Source organism: Poecilia reticulata, linkage group LG7 (genome assembly GCF_000633615.1).
Source record: "Poecilia reticulata strain Guanapo linkage group LG7, Guppy_female_1.0+MT, whole genome shotgun sequence".
NCBI lineage: Eukaryota > Metazoa > Chordata > Actinopteri > Cyprinodontiformes > Poeciliidae > Poecilia > Poecilia reticulata.
In genome coordinates this window covers 4,455,952-4,461,242 of record NC_024337.1, presented here as the reverse complement: position 1 = coordinate 4,461,242, position 5,291 = coordinate 4,455,952, and the positions used below count along the sequence as shown (strand labels likewise).

The 5,291-nt window shown below is 37.5% G+C and overlaps 1 protein-coding gene across 2 annotated transcripts in view; it reads right to left on the bottom strand.

Moving 5' to 3' along the window:
* The window catches only part of LOC103466957 (uncharacterized), a 4,167-nt gene extending 2,331 nt beyond the window's left edge, over positions 1 to 1,836 (bottom strand). Inside the window, exon 1 of one of the 2 annotated variants that reach the window (XM_008412910.2) lies at positions 84 to 1,836. The gene's annotated coding sequence lies outside the window, so the exon portion shown is untranslated. The remainder of the gene's footprint in view (positions 1 to 83) is intronic. The other variant, XM_008412909.2, reaches the window with a different exon arrangement.
* Positions 1,837 to 5,291: the final 3,455 nt, after the last annotated feature.

The following is a 5,291-nucleotide window of genomic DNA, read 5'->3' as shown; positions in this document are numbered from 1 at the left end:
GGGGGGGGGGCTCCTCATCGAACCAATATTAGCCGTTATAAAGCTAAATATTACTAACAAGCTCCTCTCACAAGAACCATTACCTTTTCCACCTACCTTGATGTGGGCGGTAGCGGACGAGTACAGTTAAAGTGTCACACGTTCACGAWAGTACATTTTCGATTTCCCAAGAAAAAAGACAAACTTCCGGTGCAGACTTTTTCAAAATAAACGCGGATAAAACCTTAGAGATGCGACTAAAAAAATGCAGGTTAGAGTAGTTTTCCATTTTAACAAAAAATACCAGAAAATATTTTTTTGACATTTATTCTTGTTACTCGTTTGGACAACATATGTGCTTTGTTGTCCAAACAACAAAGCACATACAAAATATATTTTATCTAAAAAAAAAACAACTGAATATTGTGTAAAAGTGCCAAGCTGATTTGTGTTGGTAGACTGAGAGCAAAATGACTCGGATTAGAAAAATTAGAAACTTCTGGATTAGAATTTCAGATTAAAAGCACCTTCTGAAAATAAAGTGGAGTGGGGTATGAAACACACTTTTCCTTAAGCCTACATTTATGTATTAAATTGTTTAAAGGTCTGAGCTAATATTGTAATCTTAAATGTTTTCTTCATTAGCTGGACACAATCACAATCAACATAAAAAAGGCTTATAAACATTAGTCTTTATGGAATTAATCTATACAATGTGTTTCACTTAGTAATTTAGTTTCTGAAAAAAAATGAATAAATAAAATTAAATTACTTTAATATGAATGTACATTGGYTTGGGAATATTTAGGCTGTTCTCAGAGGAAATTAGACTAATGAAAACATCTTAATGTAGAAATGTGGGCTAAATTAAAGTAGATGAATATTTTCTACATGTAACGTTTTGGTATCTAGTATTTTACACAAACGTTTTCACTTTGGCTTTGTCAATTAAATGGAATGGACTCACACTACTGTAGGAACATTAAAACAACAAACTCACAAAATGTGTGCTTTCCTATAAATTGGAAATTTATAGGAAACTATAAATTGGAACGGCAATTTATAAATTGGAACGGCAACATTAGCACTTTAATAGTTGTTAGAAAAGAGTTAGTAAAAAKAGTTAACTTTATAGAACCAGCACAGACAAACTAGATGGGCAATCTGATGTTACAACCGAGGTAGACCGTCATAGATTTCTTATTTTACTGATAAATTAGACACAGCAGAAACTTTTCTATTACGCATAACCACATCAGAAAGCACTTTGGGTGGAGCTTTAATCCATAGGACCAGAACCAACTGGTGAAATATTAATGCATTATGCATCAGTACTGATCCGCGCCATTTTCTCAGTAACGCACAACTTTAAAAACCTGAAGACTTCCACATTCCCTTAGAAAAGGAGTGTTTAGGTCTCGAAAATAATAATTAAAAAAAATAGAATCAGCACAGTATTCTCAGTAGAATGAAGACACACAGAGTTTCTCCTATTCAAGGTTGTATGGTTAATCAGTTGAAGCCATAGTGTAGTGACCTAGTTCTATATATTTATTTTTCTAAGAGGGGRGAATAGTACCCTTTTAAAGTGTTATTAATGCAGTAATATAATGCAGTAGAGATGGTTAATATTAATGTCTTATGTATCTGTACTGATGCATAAGGCATTAATATTTTTACGTCAACTGTAATCCCAAATATGATAGGTCTGTGATTTAGGCATCTTGTTGGCCACACTACACACTACTGAGGTTAGTAAGTGTTGCATGACTCCTAAATAATCTCCGACAATTAGAGGCAATAAGAAAGCAATAATAAACTCAAACTCTAGACCTACATTAACAGTAAAATACTAACATGTCTTATTAGAAACNCTAGTATTTTACACAAACGTTTTCACTTTGGCTTTGTCAATTAAATGGAATGGACTCACACTACTGTAGGAACATTAAAACAACAAACTCACAAAATGTGTGCTTTCCTATAAATTGGAAATTTATAGGAAACTATAAATTGGAACGGCAATTTATAAATTGGAACGGCAACATTAGCACTTTAATAGTTGTTAGAAAAGAGTTAGTAAAAAKAGTTAACTTTATAGAACCAGCACAGACAAACTAGATGGGCAATCTGATGTTACAACCGAGGTAGACCGTCATAGATTTCTTATTTTACTGATAAATTAGACACAGCAGAAACTTTTCTATTACGCATAACCACATCAGAAAGCACTTTGGGTGGAGCTTTAATCCATAGGACCAGAACCAACTGGTGAAATATTAATGCATTATGCATCAGTACTGATCCGCGCCATTTTCTCAGTAACGCACAACTTTAAAAACCTGAAGACTTCCACATTCCCTTAGAAAAGGAGTGTTTAGGTCTCGAAAATAATAATTAAAAAAAATAGAATCAGCACAGTATTCTCAGTAGAATGAAGACACACAGAGTTTCTCCTATTCAAGGTTGTATGGTTAATCAGTTGAAGCCATAGTGTAGTGACCTAGTTCTATATATTTATTTTTCTAAGAGGGGVGAATAGTACCCTTTTAAAGTGTTATTAATGCAGTAATATAATGCAGTAGAGATGGTTAATATTAATGTCTTATGTATCTGTACTGATGCATAAGGCATTAATATTTTTACGTCAACTGTAATCCCAAATATGATAGGTCTGTGATTTAGGCATCTTGTTGGCCACACTACACACTACTGAGGTTAGTAAGTGTTGCATGACTCCTAAATAATCTCCGACAATTAGAGGCAATAAGAAAGCAATAATAAACTCAAACTCTAGACCTACATTAACAGTAAAATACTAACATGTCTTATTAGAAACCTTTTAGTGCAGCTATCTGTAGAGTCCTGTACATATACAACCAAGTTTATAAAAACATGTTGCATATTTCAGAAGAGTGTTTAGAAACGGAGCAAAGATGTTACATGACTAACTATTCCTTCAGCTAGGTAGAACGTGAGGCTCCTGTCTGTCCCTGTAGTGTTGCTGTGTCCCAGCAGTGGTACGGGTCATTTGTGTTGCTTCTTCGCCTGATGTTCATTGTGTCTCCTGATYTGTTCGTGTCTTTTTAATCCCTCAAGGACGGCGGATCAGTCACTGCCGGTGGGAGGCTTGTGTACTCTACAGCTGGGGTGGCCGATCCTCGTGGAGGTTTTCCTCGCACCCTTCGTTCGTCCTTCTCGTTTACTCGCCGGCTCCGTCGCCGACATCCACATCTCCAACTCTTCCAACCTGGTGCCGGATTTGATAACGGGAAGCAGAATAGGGGGGACACAGCACAGACACATGGTGCGTTTCCTCGTCCGCCCCATTCTCCTAGTGTTCGCGTTGACTTCCACACGTGTYTGCGTCTGAGGATGGACAGGCGTGTCCTCCTGTAACTGGGGAAGGTCGTTTTCATCAGGGAAGTCCTCATCAATGGGTTCGACGTAGCCGAACACAGGCTTGGCCKGAGGTGAAAAGGAACAGCAGTTCTCCTTTGAGACACACGGACTTCTCAGAGTTCTGGAATGAGGAGACGGTGAGGTCTCCCGTTCAGTCTGGACGCTAATGTCCAGTTTATCTGGACTGGGAAAGTCGCGCAGAGAAACCTCTTTGGCTTTTAGAACGTCTCTCGACGGGTCATCCCCATCCACTGGACCTTGGGTCTTTGCTTGTACCATGCTTGCTGAGACACACCAATGTGGCATTTCATCAATCTTTTGAAGGCAAATTTTTACATCAGCTGTAATCCCAAATATGTTTCTGAGCTGGTGGTCGGACTTTTGACAGGGTTCTGGTGCTGATGAAGATGTCCCCACAGAAACAGGAAGTTCAGAGTTCTGAAGGTTGGAAAAAACAAARCAATTTTTCAACAAGGCATCGGTTATGAACTACTAACACATCACATCCAACATATCAATGAATACACTTTCTGCCTTTTCTTTTAAGTTATTCTATCAGACATTTCTCTGAGCAGAYGTATTATCAAACTGACAAATGAAAATAAAACAAATACACAGGGGGAAAAAAAGACTTAAAGGGAAAATCTGCTGGGTTGGACAAAGAAGAACATGGAGGTGAATATTATGATTCATATTTGAAAACAAGAGAAAACTGCCTCTGGGAAGCACCAGCCAGGACTTGTTACAAGTCTTGCTGAGGTTCTGATTAATTCGTCTTTCTGGTATGAATTGTCTGGCTGGTGATCAGNCAATTTTTCAACAAGGCATCGGTTATGAACTACTAACACATCACATCCAACATATCAATGAATACACTTTCTGCCTTTTCTTTTAAGTTATTCTATCAGACATTTCTCTGAGCAGACGTATTATCAAACTGACAAATGAAAATAAAACAAATACACAGGGGGAAAAAAAGACTTAAAGGGAAAATCTGCTGGGTTGGACAAAGAAGAACATGGAGGTGAATATTATGATTCATATTTGAAAACAAGAGAAAACTGCCTCTGGGAAGCACCAGCCAGGACTTGTTACAAGTCTTGCTGAGGTTCTGATTAATTCGTCTTTCTGGTATGAATTGTCTGGCTGGTGATCAGRTTTTCACAGGAACACTTKGRACCAACGTTCCTATTTCAATATGGCCGCCCCAGGCGTCTGATCCTGATTTGTTTCTTCCTGCACAGCAGCCCGAAAGCAAAACTTATTCCAGRGTCTTACAAATACACAGTSGTGATAAATCGCAAGATTTCTACTCTGGTTCACATCAATCAAAGCAGCTCTGGCCGAGAACAGTCCAGCTCAGGATCGTCGGTATGGCAACAGCAGGAACATTTCAGTGAATTAGTAACCCTATAGTCAATCAGCCGCTTTCCGCTTAATGAGGTTCCCAAGTAATCAGCACTTTATTAAATCAAACAGCATGCTCTGTGGTGCCTTTGAGTTCAGTAAACATCAGACATGTGCTTRAGGATAATTGCTTTTATGCATAAATTAGGAAAAATCTTACGCCTTAGTTTTCTTTTGGATTCAATCAAGAAACTTCTGTTGATAACCTGAAACTGGTAACAGGTTGATATTAATAAMCAATATTTATTTCCCTGTTGTTGTCATTTGTGTTTATCTTAAAACTTAAAAATAGTTGCTGTTTAAAAATTACAACAAATTTTCTGTAGTAGATAATTTATCAGAAACTATAAGAAGGTTTGTGGCTCTATGCCTATATTATTTAGCTGAAATAAAGGGAAAAATGGCTTTTTGGACTGTAATGGTTGCAGACCCCTAATCTGACCCCATCAGGCTGAAGTTGACTTCTGGTTCAGGAAACGACATAAGATAAATTCCACCTAAGG